This window comes from Spermophilus citellus (genome assembly GCF_964194105.1).
Source record: "Spermophilus citellus genome assembly, contig: SCAFFOLD_114, whole genome shotgun sequence".
Classification (NCBI taxonomy): Eukaryota; Metazoa; Chordata; class Mammalia; order Rodentia; family Sciuridae; genus Spermophilus; species Spermophilus citellus.
This window is the reverse complement of record NW_027672907.1, coordinates 1,189,515-1,211,598: the sequence shown is the minus strand read 5'-3', so window position 1 is coordinate 1,211,598 and position 22,084 is coordinate 1,189,515. Positions and strand designations below refer to the sequence as shown.

The 22,084-nt window shown below is 35.0% G+C and overlaps 1 pseudogene across 1 annotated transcript in view; it reads right to left on the bottom strand.

The window, feature by feature from the left end:
- LOC308640371 (axin interactor, dorsalization-associated protein-like) overlaps nt 1-20,793 on the bottom strand; it is a 37,703-nt pseudogene extending 16,910 nt beyond the window's left edge. The window contains exons 1-5 of the transcript XR_014024317.1: nt 20,716-20,793; nt 15,256-15,309; nt 14,847-14,901; nt 7,510-7,573; nt 7,137-7,243 (exon numbers count right to left, since the gene is read on the bottom strand). The product of XR_014024317.1 is annotated as an axin interactor, dorsalization-associated protein-like (transcript). The remainder of the gene's footprint in view (nt 1-7,136; nt 7,244-7,509; nt 7,574-14,846; nt 14,902-15,255; nt 15,310-20,715) is intronic.
- Between the last annotated feature and the right edge of the window lie 1,291 nt (nt 20,794-22,084).

The window sequence follows — 22,084 nt, the reverse complement described above, 5'->3', positions numbered from 1 at the left end:
TCTTTTATTTCTTTCAACAAAGGTTTATTTTCTACATAAAATTCTTATATTTCTTTTGTTGAATTTATAATAAGGTCCTTGATATTATTTAATACTACTATAAATATTATAATAGTTCATTTTCTAAGCAACTATTACTTGTTTGAGATAGAATTGATTTGTCTGTACAGATTTTATATCCAGGAACCGCATTATCTTATTAATGAGTTATGAATAGGTTTTTTTGCATATTCTCTCTATATTCATAAATATGCAAATAAAGAACATCCCCCCTTTTATATTTCATTTTTCTTGTCCTAGTGCAGTAGCTAGGGCTTCCAAAACAATGCTGATGAAAAGAAGTAATAGACACTCTTGTTTTGTTCAAATTCATCATTAAACGATTTTGGGCTGTAAATGTCATGTAGCCATGTTTTATCAAGTTAAGGATGTTTTTCTGTTCTTTGCCAAGAATTGTTTAAAATCAAGGCTGTATTTCAAACTTAACTGAAAACTTTTTCTGCATTGTTGACAACATTATGAAATCTTTCACCTTAATCTGCTAATGTGAACTATCTTGATAAATTCTGCTAATAATATATTTTGAAAAATCACTCATTAGTTCATGGAGATTTTCTGAATTATTTTCACAGCATCTTATGTATCATAGTTTATTCAGTCAATCTTCATATGGCAATTACATTATTTATAACTTTTTATCATTATAAAAAACACCTCAACAGAGAATCTGGTGTATATGCAAGTGTTTCCCCCTCTTTTTCTTGTATTTTATGGGTGCATCTTCAGAGTAAATTCTCAGGAATGGGATTGCTAAGGAAAAAATATGTACTTATATGTTGTTAGAGAATACTCAATTCCCCTCCAAAGGAACTGTACCATTTTTCTATTCCCACCAGTGATTAATAAGTACCTATTTCCCCTAAGACTCACCAACAGTAGCTTTAATCTATGTTTTTTATTAAAAATAAAGTTGAGTATCTTTTTATATGTTTAACAGGCATTTTTAAATGTGTGTGTGTGTATGTGTGTGTGTGTGTGTGTGTGTGTGTGTGTGTGCGTGCACGCGTGCGCACTCGCTCATATTGTCTGTTCCTCTCATGTATTTTGCTTTGGTTATTAGAATTAAAATTTTTCTTTATATATTAAGAATGTTGGGTTGGGATGTAGCTCAGTGGCAAAGTGTCTGCCTTGCATTTGCAAAATCCTGGATTCGACCTCCAGTTCCAAAAAAGACAAAAAAAGAACCCACCCCACCCCACCCCCAAAACCCCCCAAGAATATTACCTCTTTTATGTCTTACCTCTTTACTACTTTTTTTGACAGTCAAAAGATGATTGCTTTACAACTTTCAAAGTCTTTTTTTATGTTAACATTATTTTTTTGCAAGTTGATATTAAACTTGTTGTTACTTTGGGATGAGTCAATTTTATAACCTGTCATTATCTAGATCTTTCAGTTGAAATGGTAGGGCTGATGCTACATTCCTTACCAACAATCTTTTTGCCTGAGACTACACAGTAAGGTTTAATGTAATCATTATGCTTTGAATAATTTAATATGGAGGCAGTGATTTCAAGTCTGAATTTCTTTTGTAATTCAAGGTAGAATGTCAAACCTTGTGCTCTATGATGAAGGAAGCTGACTGTAATTAAGATCATAGATTACATAGAAAGGTGCCTATTTAAGGTGTTTCAGAATGGTCTATGATGTGCTCTCTCTCTGCATGGTCAACTCCTACATACTCAGTGAGTCCTAAATCTGTCTAGATTTATTAAACTCCCTCAGCCCTTCTTTTTGCCAACCTATGACATTGGTGCACATCTCTAATCATAATCATGTGCTTTTGGCTCTGTCTTGCTGACTACACAATAAGCATCCTGAAAGGTGTGGGAAATGTTCCTTTTGTAGTATGCACAAGGAATAAACATATCTTTGTTGAAGAAATATTTTTATTGAATGAATGACTGAATTTCCAGTTCTAGAGGTTATCATTCTCTAGTAAACAAATGGCTAGAAAATCTATATCAATGAGTGAAGAAATAATAAACAGAAAAGAAGATCAAATACTAAAATAATACCATACCATCTATAGCTCCCAGGTTAGATGAAAAAGGGTGCATGTTTCTGCATCAAAGATAAAACCATGATAGTTGTAAATTGAGCCAATGCATTGAAAGGAAGATTTCTAAGTGAAGAATTAACATATCCAATTACATAGTGTAATATGAGAACAAGTCAACTACATTCATAAAATTCGAAGACTAACAAGGATAAGAAAGAAATCACTACACACAATCCAGTGTAAACTGTGCTATTCCAGCTAGATCATCTGCTCTCATATCTAGAGCAAAGATCAGAAGAAATGTTCTTCCACATGGAATTGCTATGTAAATAAGAAATAGCTAACACTTGTGAGTATTTGTGATGTGCCACATACTATCCTAATCCTCTCATCTAATCCTCACAACAATAGTTTAGTTCTATTTTTCAGAGGTGAAAAGTGAGGCATAGAAAAACAAATTATCCATAATCACACAGCAGTTTGGCTACAGAGTCCATGCTTTTAACCATCATGTCCCATTTTAACATCTTTATTTTAATTGTCCCTAAAGCCTTAAAAGGAACTGCAGGAGAACCTCCCCCATCTCAAGCTTCTGCAAAGTTCCTTTTGCCATGTAACATAACAGTCACAGGTTCCCAGGATTAGAATATAGACATTTTTGTGAGGCCACTATTTATGCCTCATACTTTTAAATATGGAAAACTCTAAATGGCTACTGCTGTCCAAACCAAGTTTTCAATAACATCCCAGGGATGTTATTGAGCTGTCACTAAGAACTCCAAGTAAGGGAGTGATTAAAAAAGAGTAACATTTGAACTTTGTACACTGGGCAATTCACATTCACAGGAATGGACAGAGACTGAGTAGCCCAGATAGCAATATGATAGGTCTTTAACACTCATATAGCAGTGAGCAGCAGGACTGTGTTCATTTGGTTAATTCCACTTTCAGTTTTTACTGCAAGACAAAGGAAGCCATTGGTAGCTGGTGAGCCCCAAGTTGTACTGAACACAGAAAGCACGTCTTTTTCTGACTTATCTGCCCCAACCACCTCTTATGCACCAACCAGAGCAAGCATGCTCTCACTGGTGTCAAAAAGAGTTGGAAGGAATTACTCAATTCAGTGTGATTTTTCTGCGAGAGTAAGATTCTAAGCCTAAACCTAAAGACAACTCTGATAAAGTAATGACAATGAATTAGAAGGTTTGGAACCATTTCACCACACTACTGTAATAGGGGACACCAAAAAGTCCATCTTGTTTATGGAAACTGTTTATTAACAGGTGGTACTTGGGTAAAAACTCAAGTTGCTCTATTTCATTGTGCTTCATCTGTGGAAAACAATTTATGAAGGTAGCTATGGATCCCCCAAATGGCTGTTTGTTAAACACAGACAAGTTCGCTCAAGAATGTTTTAAAAACTGTGTAAAAGCGTCTTACCTAGCCAAGAATGTTACAGCCACTGCCACTGTGGAGAGGAAAGGGAATTGTGCAAGTAAGGCCTCTACTTCTACTGGGCACCCCACAGCACTGACACAGAACAAGCAATGAAGCACCACTCTACCTGCAACAGGTACAGAAAAACAATGGGAGAGCATCTGAAGCCCCCCACCCCCCAGCCATAACTTCTTTGTTCCAAGAGGATGCTGAGAAAAATGAAGGTCTGAGTATCAAGTAGGATGGCCTCACATTCAATAGTCTCTGTGTAGCCATAGAGATCATGGAGAATCAGACAATGAAAGGACCACCAGCCTGAGGATGAGTCTGGAGTGACATGGATATGAAGGTCAGTGGGATCCTTAAGACCCTGTCGTCACATGCAGAAGAGGAAGTCATTTTTTTCTTTCAACTTTTTATTTTTGCTTTTTAAAAATTGCTATTGTTTATATCTCATATCATACCATAAGGACAATTTATAGTCCAAAATTGGAAATGGCATGACAGTCTTTGTTCCAAAATAGTACATTATTGTCTAGGTCAGAACATAAAAGAGGAAAATTACCAAAGATTATATTTTTTTAAAACATTGATTTGAGTTTGCTTATTGAATAATTTCATTTGCTTGGCTTTTTACAATTTTTTTTGTACAAATTTTTGTCACAGGCATTTACTTCAATAAGAGGTGAGTCAGTCTTCATTTTGCCTTGGTGCTTGGTGAATTAAATGTCATGAATAAGGAGTACAAAATTTTTTGTCCATACTTTTAGAACAGAGATGAACCTGATATCTAAAATGTAAACTAAGCATTATCATATGTATGTGATTATATATATATATATATATCTTCTTTGTTTTAGATTTATCATACTTGTAATTAGATTCAGATGTCTGATACTACCAATTCAAAGTCACACACTTTTTTTAAGTGCACATTTCTTTGTAATTTTAAAATGCAGTAAAAATGATATATATAAAATAATATTTTCTATTATTTTGGGATAATTTTAACATAATTTAAAATAATGGTATTGACAAATCATTATTTGGCCATAACATTTTGTAGATGGCACAAAACATGAAATTGGTCTTAAAAATCTAGCAAGAGAAAAATTTTGCAATTTGTACTGCACATCTGCAATTTGTACACACATACAAATTGTGTGAAAATATGAAAACACATGCACAATTTCTTTTGGTTGGTAACTGATTAGTAGTTGAGGAACTGCTCCAACCTTTCAAGATAAAGAGTAAAATCATAAGAAGTTTGTTCACTTTGAAGTTATATTAAAAGTTTGATAAAAATCTTAGGGGTCATTAGCATTCAAATAATAATATTTCTAGGTCTGTCAAAAATTATACCTGATTAAAGTTGTTTGTATATAGGTTATATGAGTATATTCTTGTTTTTATTTTCTTTATTGACTGGTACTAGAAATATTTTTCTGTGTTCAGAAATATGTGATTTGGATAACGGCTGAATTCTTAAGTGTCACCATCATATCTGGAAAAAAATAATAAATACTCTCACAAAACCTAAGATAAATCAGTGGGTATATGCTTCATACACAGATGCCATTTAGCATGCAAGGAAGAGTTACTACAGGTGTTGGGTTAAAAATTTGAGTGGCCAGAGCACTTTCAAGAAAAAGCAGGCCAGATGTTGCTTAGAGCCTTGAAGAAGAGCCTACTCAATAGACATTTCCTATGAACCAATTTCTGCAAAGCTTTGGAGAAAACCTTTTGACTTCAAGTGACAAGATTCATGGATTAAAAAAAAAAACTGAGCCAGACATAGTGGTGCATGCCTGTAATCCCAGGAACTTGGCAAGTTAAGGCAGGAGAGGCCAGCCTGGGCAACTTAGCAAAACCCTGTTTCAAAATAAAAAAAAAATAAATCAAAGAGCTGGGGATGTAGCTAGGTGGTAGAGCACCCCTGACTTCAATCCCCAGTACTACAAACAAACAAGAAACAAATTATAAAAAAGAAATCTTAAAATGTTTCCAAAACTGCTTGAGAATAATAGAATATTAACAAGCCTTAAAACTATTGAAAAACAGCTAGGAGAACTACCAGATAACATTGAATGGTATTTTCCTTTCCTTTCAATATAAGTACATGACTGGATGAGGGACTCTGGCTCTGAATGTTCGACTCAGTCTAAGAATTTGAGACTTTGAGAGAAAGGAAGTGCTCGGAGAGCCAGAGTCTAACTGCACACTTTGGTGGTATTTACTGCTTTAACCCTAGATATATTCTGAAATTCTGTGAAATAAGGATGCCCTAATATTCATGGAACAGCAATGAATATTTTGTTGCAGTTTTCAACTTCCTATATGCATGGGTAAGAAAAAAACTGCACTTTAGCTGAAAATGAAATCCATATTTGCTTAACTCTCAAGTTCAACTCAGAATTGAATATTTATGCAGGAAAGAAACAAGTACAGGTTTGATATTAAAGAAATAAGATTCACTCTTCATTTTGAGTTTCAAAAAAACATTTTTTGTACATATCTAAGACTATATAAAAGATGAATAACCAATACAAATCTAGATTAATGTTGAGATTGCTAGGCTTATGTTTAGGTCACTCAGAAATGTTTTTTTAAATTGTGTCTAAAATTGTGTCATGGCTATTTGTGCATGTGGTACTAGGAAACGAATGTAGGGCTTCACACAGGTGAGGCAAGCACCCTACCACTGAGCTACATCCCTAGTTCTTTCTATTTTGAGACAAAGTCTCTCTAAGTTGCCCCCACTGGCCTCAAACTTGCAATCCTCCTGCCTCAATTTCTCAAGTAGCTAGGATTATAAGCATATAATCCTGGCCAGCTATTTTTTTTTAATTTGTATTACTTTGGTTTGTCATTTAGAAGCTTTAATATTCAACATGATAAATAAGTTTTCAGGTAATAAATAATAGGTTTCACAATCATATATGATTATTTAAAGAACAGCTAGATATATAAAGAAAAGAATTAACATAGCAAACAGTTACTCTAGAAAGCCTACTTACAATGTTGGTCCATGGCTAGCATCTGGGAACCTGGATTTCAGCAGGATTCCCATCATGCCCTGTTAAGAAGATCACTGTGCCTAAACCGTCCATGCAAACAATATGGTTTGTGCTGAACACTTGCTTTCTTCCTGGAGTCTGTAGTTTTGGTTCATGCTAACCCCAATAAGTGTCTTGTGCACTGAATCCCTACAGTGCTTCCCCAATAGACAATATTTTTCATTTCACAGGTGTGAAAGAATGTTGAGAGAATCAAGTACATATTTGACTCTGCTGGGAGAGGACTCTTAGAAGTTTGGTTTCCTCTGGAATTTGCCTGTGTGCCTTTACCCTTTGCTGATTTTGTTCTTGTGTTTTCTTGTTGTAATGAATCAGAATACAACTGTGAGTACAGCTATATTCTGAGTACTGTGGGTATTCCTAGCCAATCACTAAACACGGCATGTTTTGAGGATCCCTGACACAAATAATAAGATACTTTCACAATAAACTGATAGCTACCGCTAACAGAATGGCCATGATAATTTGCTTAAGATTGGCAAACCTGGAGATGTTTTACCCGCCACTAACAAGTACAAAAGTATGTTCCAAACACCTGACCTTGAATTTAATGTACCCACCAGGCACTCTAGCAGGAAAAGAATCAGGAGACCCTGCTCCAGCACCACCTTCTTCTTCATCTTCTTCAAATTCCAAATGCTCTTCCTCACCAGGGGCTAAAATTCTCCTATATAAAAAAAGACAGAAAAATTAGTGAGCTACTCCACTTAATACACCAGCTAACCCTCATAGCCACTAACTTCCCAGATAAGATGCTGATTATTAGGTTAATGTTGATATAAATATCAATGTCAATCATCTCATTGCTACCAATGATATCAGCCATATCACCAATACCAAATTTGATAGGGAAAAAATCCAGAAATATTTGAAAAACAGGCATAAAATAGATAATAAAATCAGAAGACAAAATATGGATGCTTATTTATTTACCTTAATGGAACAGGCTGAACATCAAATGGAAATTCTTTATTATATGTGAGAATATTCTTTAGGACTAGAATAAAGACATAGACAAACATTAGTCTTATATCTTAGTCTTACATGTTATGTAAGTCTTATATATTAGTTAGTCTTATATGTTATATCTTAAATTGATACTTTTAATCATATTTTATAGTGTATTAACCACACATTAATATATGTATTTTAAATTCTGAGCTTCACTATCATTTCAAGACTCTACAATTGACTACTGAGTGTCATAGCAAAATAAAAATGTCCATAGTGGACTGCAGGTACCATTATTTCCAGAGTACTGTAAGATCTCCAAGGAAAGTCTCAGAGCCCTCATAGAAAATGAACCATAAAATAGTTCTCCAATGTACAAGGTTCTAGGTGATATGGGGTACCAGTGAAAGATAATACCTCTTCTCCTGAAGTATTTTAATTAAAAGATTGATACTGAAGATGACTAATTAAAGAGAAATAGATAATCACATCTTATTCTTTATCCTAAGTAGATTTACCTCAATACTTATCACACTGGTAAGGTTTGCAGCAGCAAGGTTATAATTCTAATATCCCTTTTATGATGAAATTTATTATATATGTGTACACACATATATACATGCATATATATGTGTGTGTGTATATATATATATATATATATATATATATATATATTTACACGTGTGTACATACACATACACATACACACACACACACACACACACACACACACACACACACAGAAGACTTTCTCCTCAGGAAAGTCATCAAACAACATGATGCTATCACCTCTTGTGTCCTGGTTGATTACTTTCTGGCATGTAAGCCTACAGACAGATGTTCTACAATTCTATCTGTATCTGGAAAAGTATTTTATGAAATTTATTGTTTCATTCCCCAATTTATGGGTTCCTAGTGACTACCTGCAATTATTTCAAGGTGAATATTTAGCATTATTAATTGGGCAACCCATGGTTTTTACTCTAATTACTCAGACTTTAATTTTGGAGTCTTGCAGATTTGAGTTAAAAGGAGTATGGCATATTGGATTCCTAAATAAGGAAATTCAAAAAGAACAGGTTGTAATTACATAACTTATTCCAATGGGAGTCAATCATCCAGTGAGAAAGAAGCTGGAAACTTGTATCTAGATTCTCATTACTCACTCTTATTCTCTCTCCCTTTAGCTCTTCCTCATCCGTTATCTCTTTCTTCTTCTCAATAAATGCATACCGAGTACTCACAATGTTCCAATCACTGTTTTAGGTGCTAAAGATACACAGTAATCAAGAACTCATATTTGGACCTTAGACCTTACTAAGGAAAAGTAGACAATAAATATGCCAACCAATAAACAAGATAATGTAAGATGTGATTAGTGGTATGAAGGATACAAACAGGATGCTGTGTAAAAGCAGAGAGAACTTGGTAGAGTAGCTAAGGTAGACAGGGTGCCTTTCAAAACTAAACTGTAAGAAGACATTTGAGCCAAGTGGCTCTAGCATAAGGGCTTCCCAAGTATTAGAGAACAGGCTGGAGCAACAACAAAGGTTCCAAGTAGGAAACAGTTTGCCTTATTCAAGGCACAGAAAGGACTGTGGGAACTTAAGTCTGACAAGCAAAGGGGAAACAGCAGGAGATCAAAGTAGAAGGTTTAAATCAAAACCTAGCCCTACAATTACAACAATAACTTGAACATTTACATAAATACTCTAATCTCCCCAGTTCTAAAATGAGAATGCTACCTCCTTTACAGGCTATTGGGAGAATTACAGCCTAAATAAATGTATACAAAATGGCAAGGGAAAATCTAAAATGGACATTCACTCTCTCCATGACCTTCTTGATCTAATTGACTAGAATCCTAATATTTCTTATCTCACTAAGAAGTACTGTTTATTTTTTAATACAAGAACATCTTTTCTATACTTCTGCATGATCATTGTTACTAAACTATTAAATCAACTCAATATTAATAAGTAATATTAATAAATATTGATCACTTACATAACAATGGGATAGATACCAAGAATGGGGAGCAGGTAACAAAAAGATCATGTCTCACTCATACCAGAAACAAAAACACAGAAATGATCATATTGTCATAAGAGTTTAATGAAATGGGCAAAAAAATCAACCATTAAAAATATATATAACAATAATTTTTAAAAGTTGATCCTGTTATGGTGGCATGTGTCTGTAATCCCAGGTACCAAAAGCCTGAGTCAGGAGGACTAGAAGTTCATCTGCCTAAGCAATGTAGGGAGACCCTGTCTCAAAATAAAAATAAAACAATAAAAGGGCTGGGGTTGTAGTTCAGTGGTAGAATGCTTGCCTTGCACATGTAGCACTACATGAAATGTATAAATAAAATAAAGGTATTGTGTCCATGTACAACTAAAAAAGTTTTAAAAAATAAAAATAAAAAGGACTGGAAATATAGCTCAGTGGTAGAGCACCCCTGGGTTCAATCCCCAGTACGTCAAAAACAAACAAACAAAAAAGTTGAAAAATATCTTGGTTGTTAAGAATATCTTGGCTGAGTTTGGTAGTGCACACCTGTAATCCCAGGGGCTTAGGAGGATTAAGAATTCAAAGCCAGCCTCAGCAAAAGTGAGGCAAAAGCAACTCAGTGAGACCCTGTCTCTAAATAAAATACAAAATAGGGCTGGGGATATGGCTCAGTGGTTATCTTGCATTTGTATTGTAACAGAATAATTAAATAGTATTTTCTTTTCTTTGGTATCAAAGCTCTGAAGAGGAAGTATTTGCTTTAGAATAATAGCTTTGTTATATTATTTTTACAAGTTAAAGTATTATCAAACATTTAATTTATGTGAATAGCTTTAGAACAAATTTAAATAGCTTTAAAACAAATTCTGTTTTACTTTCTGTAACTGTACTATGGGTTTACATTTTCAACAACTATGGAATAACAGATTCTATTGTTTTTTTAAAATAGCTTAAACTTTACATAGAGTTTTCTTTCTACCAATACTAGCAATGATGTTTTAGGAGGATCTGAAGAGGAGCTTGAATTTTACAAAAGATATTATCATAAGTATGAAGCATGTCATGGGTTGGAGATTCATTGGCTGATTTGGTAGGACTTACACACTTTGGGTCACTACATGGCAGACATCTGATGCTACTCCACCATGGAAAATTCAGCACTCCCAGCCTTTCTCTTGGAGCATGGACCTACCAACCTCCTGAAGCTAACCCTCAAAAGATGGCACACAGGCAAATATCAAAATGCATTCTGTTTTTGTGACTGACATGCTTCATATTTGTGGTAGGAAAAATGGGCAGCTGCCTTAATTTTGAAAGATTATTTTTTAAATTATAGGAAAAGATTCCTTCAAAACATTTAAATCTATTTAACTCAACACAATCTTGCCCAAGTTCATACTACACTTAAAGCATTCAATAGGCTCTGGGGTGGGGGAAGAGTCCATTCATAATCTCTTTGAGGGCTGAAACAAATACAAGTGAAAATAACACATGTGAGAGTCCGACAATGGATAGTTAAAATGATCCTATACAGGAGAGGAGGCAGAGTTTAATTATGCCTCTATAGAGACAGCAGAGAATGCTTTCAGGGAGAGGTGGGATTTCTGTGAAGCCTTGAAGCGTGGCTTAATAGAAGGGAATTTTGCAGGGTTGGTGGTGGGGAGATATGCTTGAGTAAGCAGCAGTACATTACTGCAATTAACATAAGAAAAAATGGCTCAGACTTTCACAATCATAGTTTTAGTATTTTCAGACAGAATTTAAAAGATTTCAAAATGTTGAAGTAAAGAATACATCAGCCTAATAAACCAGCCAAGAGCTAGGGATGTAGCTCAGTGGCAGAGCATTTGCCTTATATGGGCAATGCCCTGGGTTCGATCCCCAGCACCACACACAGGCACAAAATTAAATTTAAAAAAAAAACTTTTTTTTTTAAAAGAAAGGAAACCAGTTAAGTTCAACATATTAAAAGTTAGAATTCATTATTTTTTCTTAGAAGAGGCTTAACTTTTTTAAAAAGCAAGCTTGAATAAGTATACTTAATCTGAAATATTACTAAATACCAATTTGTAGAAAATATTTAATTCCAACTCAATAATTAACTCACAACAAGTGCCCTGCTTGGATAAATTCCAAATTACAGAGTCTATCCTACTGAAATACAGAATGCTCATTTATGTTTCTTTGAGAAGCAACAGCAGATTAAAATCATCTAAAAAGATAACTATCAAGAAGGGAAAAGTACAAATGAAAAACATTATATAAAGTATAATAAAGTGAATCTCCAAAATACTCTTTCCATTTCTACTCCAAATCTTTTCTAAAAAGCCAAAAAAGTAATAGATTTTAACCTGATCTTCGACTAATACATGGGTCAATAATTTCTTAGGAATTTGAACTGGAGAGCTGTACTTAGGAATGATGCAGTACAGCACCACTACAGGTATTAATAATAGCATAGTGAAAGAACCGGTCCAGGTGACCCTAAAACTCATTCCTGGGATTTACAAGCTAGTGTCGGTGTTGTCCTTAGCAAAATGTTACTGAGAGGATTCGAGTGCTTAGCATATAGATGCTATTCTAAAAAAAAAAAAGGCAATTAATGAAAGATCTTGTGAGTCAATAGAAGTACTTGAGCATGCTCAGAGGAAGAGAAGAGATAATAAATATATGAAATAAACATCCACAGTCTTTACAGCCACTCTGTGTATCTATAAGATTCTTAAATTTTGTTTGGAAACAAACAACTAATAGGAAATAGTGGCTGAATAAGAAGCCAAAATCCTAATTATTTTTATCATAAAAAACTGAGGGCTGGTGATGTAGTTTACTGGTAAATCACTTGTCTAACATGCCCAAAGCCCCTTGGTTCAATCCCCAGCATCATCTCTCTCTCTCTCTCTCTCTCTCTCTCTCTCTCTCTCTCTCTCTCTCTCACACACACACACACACATACACACTCACACACAAACATAATTTTCAGTAGAACCACCGTATACACAACTGTTGCAATCTTTTATTTAAAGCCATCAATGTGTTTTTCTCAAAATAATCTTATATGTAGCCAGTCATAAAAGATCATATATCATATGAGTCCATTTAAATAAATTGTCTATAATAGGACAATTTATAGACAGAAATCAAACTAATGGTTTCCTAGGGCTGGGAATTGGAAGGGAGTTTAGGGGGATGACAAGAAGTGAATGACTGCTCATGGGAATAGGGTTTCTTCTTGTGGTGATGAAAATGTCCTAAAATTGATTGTGGTGATGTCTGCATAACTCTTCCAATTTACTAAAAAAATTGAATATGATACATTAAATTGGTGAATTGTGCTTTATATAAATTATATCTCAATCTTATACAAAGTATTTATTAATGCTTTTGAAAAATAAAGTTTTAGGTTCAAAAAAAAAACCCAAAATTTGTGAGAAATATTACATTGATTAGTATCCTTATATACATTGGATATAGGCATAAGAACTATTTCTGAATATAAGTTGTGTCTCTTATAACATCTCCAACTCTTATGATCTAGGGCTGGAGATGTAGCTCAGTGGTAAAATGCTTGCCTAGCATGTGTGAGGTCATGGGTTTGATCCCCAGAACCACAAAGAAAAAAAACCTTTATGATCTGGATTACATAAAGTAACCAAAACTATTAAAATGACAGAGTTCATCAGAATTCTTGCCATATTCAAAAGGATGGTGTTCTGAAGAAATGAAATATGATCATCTAAAACTGTGGAAAAGCCACCAGAATCACAACAAATCTGCTATGCATTCCTTTGTTGTTGTCTGTTGTTGTTGTTAACTTCTCTTTTCCAACCCAAACAACAGAAAATCAGATCCCCTTCAGTATACTTTGAGAATCCTTTTTCTACCCTGGATCTGCAATACAATCACATTTCAGCTATCTCAATAATATATGTCTTTGTTAGAATTGCTATAAATGAATTAGATATTGGCAGTTTGTGGAATTTATAGGAACATTCTATTTAGTTCTTTTTTGGCAGGGGGTACTGGGATTGAACTCAGGGGCACTTGACCACTGAGCCACATCCCCAGCCCTATTTCATATTTTATTTAGAGACAGGGTCTCACTAAGTTGCTTAGTGCCTTGCTTTGCTAGGGTTGGCTTTGAATTTGATATCCTTCTGCCTCAGCCTCCGGAGCGGCTGTGATTACAGGCATGCGCCACTGTGCAAGGCTCTCTTTAGTTCTTAAATTAATTTTTTTTTTACCTCTTACTCAAAGCATGTTTACATTAAAAGGATTGCACTAGTGTGAACTGAGATAGACTGACAAATGTTCTGAGATTTAGGCCCTGCTCAGCTACTGGGGATTGAAGTGAAACAGGACAAACAAATCATTTCATTTCTTTCCTCAATAGAGAATGTGACCACAAGTCTGAGACTCCTTTTTGTTTGAAAATGCTTTGATTTTATGATTCCCTACTTAAAAATCTTACATATTTGGATAAATAAAATCTACTATTCCCTAGTCACATAAATGCACTGAGATGTGCAATCTTATCTCAATAAAAAAAGAGTACAGGAGCTGGGTTATAGTTCAGTTGGTAGAGCATTTGCCTTGCATGTGTGAGGCACTGGATTCGATCCTCAACACCACATAAAAACAAATAAATAAAATAAAGGTATTGTATCTGTCTACAACTAAAAAAAATTTTAAAAAGGCTACATTAACTTACATTAATTCAGTTATTCACACTATGCCTTTGCCCATACTTCAGACAGTTCAATGAGAGCAATCATTTAAAACATCAGAAAGGCTTTATTTGGGAATATCCTAACCAACAAGATAACTGAAGGATTTTTTTCACTTTTTAAAAGTTTTGAAGAAGGGAAAAAATGGAGACAACAACAACAACAACAACAACAAAAAAAAAACCAAAAAAAAAAAACCACTTTGTAATGCATTCCCAACATTCAGACTGTAGTTTTCAATAACATGTAATGTGAATGGGCATTAATGACTATAACCTTATATTCTCTACTGGACTCTACTGAAAATGTTTATCAAAATAATTATAATCTTATTAAAGCCATTAAGACAAATTAAAGGTTAATTTGGATATTTAGATGAAGTACAACCTATATATGCTATAATAAAGATTAAATCCAAATGGTAATTAAAAATGCAAATATTATAGGAATTTTAAAAGCACCAAAAAAAATAAGAGAAATAAATCCAATAACTTTCTGTGCTAAACAATCTTAATATTCACAACAGATAAAACTCTCTTCCTAAAGGAATATCACTAAAAAATATAAAACAAAACTTACTTGGTTCTAGCTTCTTCAGGTCCTCCAGTTTAAATTCTTCCTGGGACTGTGTGGACTAAATTTAAAATATGCATATTATATCTTTTCATTACAAAGATTTCACTGCACCCTATGTCTTTTAAGTGGCAAGAATCAAATATTTAAAATAAATATATTTCTTGCTTTAAAGGTAGAAAATGAAAAGTTCCAAACTGATTTTTGGAATATTCAAGCTAATAGAAACAGAAAAAATTAAAATCATATATTTTATTTCTACAGTGTACAAAGTATGAACTAAATCATTTAAGTGTGAGTTCAACTGATCAATTCCAATTGTTATAAAACCCTTCTGAGATAATATTGCTTTGGGCATGAATGTCTAATATCTTATCAGAACAATTTAGAATAATTCATTAAAAAATCCATTTACCTGTAAATCTGTGCTTTGCAATTCCAAGCATGTTGCAATTTTGCCTATGGTTTTCTGTAGGGAAAAAATGCTATAAATCCCAAGATAATTTTAACTGTCAGTTACTAAAATCAAGAATTTTTATTTATAAAAGATCTATAGGGACTGGGATTTTAGCTCAGTGGTTGAACACTTGCCTCACATGTGTGAGGCACTGGGCTCGATCCTCAGTACCACATAAAAAAATAAAACAAAGATATAGTGTCCATCTACAATTTAAAAAATTTACAAAAGAGATCTATACTTCTTTAAATAAATTATTATTCCTTTTCTAGAACCTTGCAGATTTTAGAGAAGAGAATCAGAAGACAAAGGGCTGAGAAGTGGGAGAGAGATGAGTATATATTCTCTTCTAAACTAATATGCCACAACCAATTCTAAATCAAGTTTGGTTTGGTGATAGGTCTAGATATGATTTAAAGGGCAACAAAGATAGCCATTATGGAAAGCAGTGTGGAGGTTCCTCAAAAGATTAAAAATTGAACTACGATATGATCCAACAATTCCACTCCAGGATATATGGCCAAAGGAAAGGAAATCAGTAAGCTGCTGAGACACCTGCACTCCCATATTCATAGCAGCACTATTCCTATTAGCCAAGAAATGGAAACCTAAGAGTCCATCAACTGATAAGTGGATAAAAAAGTGTTATATATACATAATGGAATACTATTCAGTCATAAAAATAAAGAAATTCTATCCTTTGCAACAAAATGATAGAACAAGATCATTATATTAATGAAGTAAGCCAGGCACAGAGACAAGACCCATAAAATCTTATTCATGTGGAATACAAAAAAGTTGATTTCATAGAAGTTGAAAGTAGAATGGTAGTTACCAGGGGTTGGGGCCAGTAGGGGTGGGTGGGGGGATAAATAAATGCATCCTACATTTCAAAAGAAAAAAAGAAAAACAATTTCTCAGTTTTTAAACATAAGAAATGATACATGAGTAGAAAATGTTAACTGGATTTAAATATAACACAACATATACATGTATCAAAACATGTTACCCCATTTATATGTACTATCTTTGTTATCTGTAAGTTAAAATATTGACTTTATTTATTTTAAAAAATAGCATTTTTTTAGTTGTAGATGGACATAATACCTTTATTTTATTAATTTGTTTTTATGAGGTGCTGAGGATTGAACCCAGTGCCTCACACATGCTGGGCAAGCAAGCACTCTACCACTGAGCTACAACTCTAGCCCCAAAATACTAACTTTAAAAAAGAAAACAGATAATTAAAAAGGGGGAGGGCAATGAAAAGGGATTTTTGACATCTTCCCTTCCAACCATCTTCTCATAAAGCCTGAAATTTACTTAAAGATATCTGAAAGATAGCACAATGGTCTAATTTAATTCTGATTTAAGCTCAATTCTGACTTGTTTAAAAACATAGGCAACATTAACAAAATCACTATTTGTGATGAATGGTGCAAATTTTACAGTCAATCTGTTTTATAAAATAAGCTATAAAACAGATGTGATAGGGCACAGTCCTTGCTTTTAATATGCTCATGTTCTATTATGTGTAATAAAACATATACAAAATCACTATATTAAAAAGAGAGACACTCAATCTATATGCTTCAGCAAAATTATTCCTTCCTCTGTGTGTACAGATAAATTGGCATTTAAATTACAGGCAATTTAGAGTTAAATAATATATTTCAAACCCAATCAATTTTCCTTGATTTATATTAACATTGGATTTGGGCATTTTGTTCCAGTAATTTTGCATATTGCTCAAATTCTACTTATCTCTTGGTAGAAATTTTTTTAAGTTTTCCAATGTGTGTACCTCTAATTCATTTACAGTTTTAAGAAGGACTCAAAACAGGAGTATATATTTATTTGGTGTATCCATAAATGGAGGGAGGCTTATATTCTGCTTTTATTTATTTTTATTTTATTTTTTTAAATTAACAGCTATGGCTGTTAAATCGGTGCAGCCCTTCAGACAGCTGGGAAGGCCTCTCTGCTTTTATCTCTTCCAGTTACTTTCAGTCCCACACTACTACATACCCCACAGACACCAGGGCGATCCAGAAGAATGCATGGTTTTCACTTGATTAGTCATCAAGGTCATCATTGGGCCTGTTGTTGTTGTTTAATTCCTTCTTTTCAGACTCTTGGATCTTCTGTACCTCTATGGCATGTTTCCCAGCTTTTGAAACAATAAGCTTTAACCACTGTAAAAGTTATCAGAAAAAGGTTCTCTCTGTTGATATCCTCAATCTCCACCTTTTTCTTGAAAACATGTCAGTTTGGAAAAGCATGCTCCAGACTGTTAACATGTGTATCTAAACAAGACCCTGAGCACTTACAGATGGATTCTACATATTTGACTGAGTAGGTCATTTTGTACCAAGAAACAGATGAAGTCACTGCTGTAAGAAAAGCCATATTTCCATGAGCCAGCTTTCCATTTCACACCTTTGAGAACATACATTATTTTTCCTCCCCACAGTCCCTCTAACAGGGGCTCTGCCTTTTCCCTGAAACAGGATGAATTCTTCTCTCTGACCCTCAGAGTCCTTGAAACGAGGTAACAGTACTTACCTCATAACTGGGTTCTGTTTCTCACACGTACTTCCCAAATCACACCCCAAATCTCTTGGCTACTTTTCCTGGAACTATCGGTACAGCCTGATGTTATGTTAACCTTGTTACACAATAATGTCTTTATCTACTGTTTCATTATCTTTAGTAAAGTTGGAATTGGGAGAGACAAGTTTGGGCTCCTCCTGCATCATCAAAGGCAAACTCTGACAAGCTTATCCACAGCACTATGGGGACAGAGGACAGAGTTCCCTGCCTATCTTGCAGGACCCCCAGTGTAAACCTGGCTCAACCAGGCTCTCCTGAAATTTCCAGAATCAGACTAAGGCTTGTGATCATTAGTGGGGAGGTTTCCCAGATAGAACGTCACCACAGCACTTTCTAGGTATTTTTTCAGCATGACTGACACAACCTGTCCCATTACAAGCAATAACTCAGTTGGCACATTGGTTGAATTTCCATCTTAACCAATTAGCATATCAAGTACGGACATAATTCACCCTGCCCCCCAAAAAGTTGACATTATTAAAATTAAATTTTTTTAATTAAAATTAAAATTTTCTTCACTCTTTATTCCCCTTTTGTACCCTACTATTTTCATTTATTTTCTTAAAAAGTTTTTTCCTAATCTAAAGGCTGATTGAAAGCCATAAAATAGGCTTTCCATTGATGATTTCAATACCATGCTTTTGGTATTTTCATTTGGTTCACACAGAGACATTAGGAAATAGTTTTTGGACCCAATAAAAACAAAATTATTTCATTCTTAGTCTCTATAGCTGTGGCCTTTCAAATAAGAGAGCAACCTCGTTCACTAAGTTGTCAACTTGACCAGCTTCTTGCAGAGCTGAGCCATAAGGGTTACAGTTACGGTCATGGAACAAGGAAAAGAACACATATCAAGAGACCCAGAGTTTAGGTCTAATTTTTCACTTTCTAATTGAATCCCTTAAACGATTCATTTTACCTTCCTGGGGCTGTTCCCATTCTTGTCGAAGCTAAACCTCCATTTTTCTTTAGTTCACACGCTGCTGGTAACAGTCAAATACATCCCATATCAGAAGGCATACAGAAGGTTTTAAAAATTGGTAAATATTAAATAAAAATGTAGGTGCTAGAGTTGTGGATTTATGGCAGAGTGCTGGCCTTGCATGTATGAGACCCTGGGATTAAGACCCTAGCACCAAAATAAAATAATAAAATTCCCAATTTCCAACTCCTCTTGAAAAATACAAAAATGGGCAACCATCACCCAACATTCTCACATGGCAGCAGAATAAGACTGGCTGCCCTAGAGGGGACGTGTACTTTACAGTCAATCCACCATAGTCCTCACTTCCCCCTATTGCCTCACACCAGCCCTGATTTCCTCACTTATATAAATTATTGGTCCTAATAGACCTATGATTTTGCTGCCCCATTTAGCCATTTATCAGCTATAGTTTCCAGGAACTTGCCATCCAGTCAACCTCTTCTGGAATCTCTTTAATTTTTTTCAAGGTGGTCTCCTAATGTGAAGCAAAAACTAACACATGTATTTCTCGAGATGTCCTTAATAATAAGAGGCCCACATCATGTTGTTGGCTCATACTGAGCTCGTGAGCCATTTTTATCTCAGGTCTCCTACATTGAGGCTGACTGCCAAACCTGGTCTTCATGGCCTGTGATTTTCTTAATGAGAATCTATAGCTTTGGCCTGAATATCTGTTTCTCGTAGGAATTTTGTGATTATGAAATACACCATGGAATGACATTATTACAAAGTTTTCAAGTAAAGCCCCAAACAAGTACCAAATACTTACCATTTACATATACAGACCGTGCACTAATGAGGAAGATGTCTCACTCAGCAAATGTATATTATGATTTTTTAAAATATTTCTATATTTTTAATTTCTTAAAATTTAAATTTTTAAAATTTTTTTTAAATTCTTAAAATGTTTTTAAAGTATGTTGAAACCAAATGATAATGCCAATCAGATATTACCTTCTTAAGAGATAGCTTATCCAAAGTATTTTAATCAAGGATGACCTAGAAATCCTATGCACTCTTGTCAGCCAGGTTGATTCTGCTTTACTTCATCCAGGAGATGCATTTCACTTGAACTTGACTTCCACACTGCAAGCAAAAGAGAGGGTGCTAAAAACAATATCTTGTGGTCCTGTTGTTCACAACATACACTCAAATCATACCACAGTTTCAAATCCTCTCCTATTATATTTTCCTGTTAGGAAAAAAAGGTTTGTAGATCATTTTCAGAATTATTGTTTACCAAAAATGATCCACAACCATTTATTGTTAATACAAGACTATAAAACAATAGAAAAATAGAAAAAGATTAGGATTGCAGATGCAAATTGAAATGCAGAGGAAAAAAAAATAATCCAGAACAATCCCCAGGTTGTTCGTAGAGCGGGCAGAGGGTTGACCCACAGAGCTTTGCCCTTCTTTTCTTGTTGCTCAGGCCTGTCTCCCTTTTTGTATTTAAGATTGGAGCACAGTGCTACTTGGAATGCTCAGCCCTGACTCAGAAGGGTCTCAAAGCGGTTTTTGATGAAGCCATCCTCACCATTTTCCACCCCAAGAAAAAGAAGAACCGCTGCTCAGAATGTCACAGCTGCTGTTCCATCATCTGAAGCTGCTGGAGACTCGCCTCCACCCCACCCAAGGGTGCAACAGCAGCCAATCTCTGCCACCCAGCTCCAGCCAAAAAGGAGGGCAGGACCAGAAATGAATTCCCTCGCACCAAGGCCGCCCCACCTGTGAGCTCCCCAGCACAGCCTCCCAGTCAACCAACTGCCACGTCCCCAGTCCCAGGTACCCAGTCCCCCATCCCAGCCAGAAGCACCCACGCCGCACCCCGACGTTAAAGCGGGGCCGGATTTCAGACAGTGTCGCTGCCGAACTCGTGGGGAACAGTCAAGGGCCATCTCGCCCTCCACCTGCCGCTCCCACAAGCACAAAGCTGATGGGAGAGGAGGAGCTCAGTTCCTGAATTGGTGGCCTTACATCTTTTACAAAACTCGGGAATATAAAAAAAAAAAAAAAAAAAAAAAAAAAAAAAAAAAAAAAAAAAAAACGTTTTCTTCTGAATCTTCTGTTTTACCCATCGTGTTACGTTCCTTTTGCATTATTTCAAGAAATTTCCTAATTTTTTTTTTCAATTCACTCAGGCCTTACAAATCCATACCAAAGCAGCCTAAAGACAAGATGGTTGATGTTCGCTTCTATTTTCAGCATGTTTCTACCAAAGTCATTGGAACCAACATGTACCTCTGAATGCCTGATTATAAGAGAACTTTAAATTTTTCAAAATTTTACAGAGCAATACCTTTTGAGGAAAAAAAAACACCATCTGAATTATTTTGCAGATCCACATTTTTGGCCAAAAATTCACTGTAAAAGGGCTTACGTTGATAAGTGAACTGCTTTTTTCCACCTACTATTGCCAGCCAGGGCAAACTAAAAATGAACTGAGTTAAGAAAGAAATAATTCTGCTTTCCCTCCAAATGGCATGAAGGAAGGGTATGGCAGAACCCATCTTTTCAAATATTAAGCAAAATGGACTTCCCTGCTTCCTGCTCCCCTCCACCATTGCATGTTCTTTTCCTCCTTGATTTGACACTTTCTCCTGTGCCCAATTCCTTTGTTCTTCCCAGTCATAACCTGACCTAAAAGAAAGAGCTGGACATTGGACATGAAAAAGCAAGTGTTTCAAAAATCTCCCAGTTCAAGCAAAGTGCCTCGATTTTTCCACTTGCTTAGACAGACCGAAACTCTACTGCAATGGCCTAAGAGAGGTGTGTTGTGCCAGAGCCAGCACAGATCTTGGCTCTTCTGCTTCCCATCCAGTGCCCTTGAGCCTCAATCGATTCATTAACACACCCATTAAGTTGGAGTTTTGTCGGCACATCATTGGAGTTATACCATTTATCCTACAGATCTCAGACACATTTTTGACCCTATATTCAATTATTAATAATAATTACAAAATTTATAAAGACATCTAGAAGGTAGCATCCAATGTGATAGATTTTACACCGTATGGAATGCATTTGACAGTACTTTATTCAAGCAAGCTAAGAAAATAATAGTAGAAGATGAAATCTTTAAGGTTACTCTCCACAACTTCTTATAGTTAAGCCACTATAAATAAGCCATCAAACTACTAAAAAACTAGAGACAAGAATTCAGTCTATTCTCTAATATGCCTGGAATCC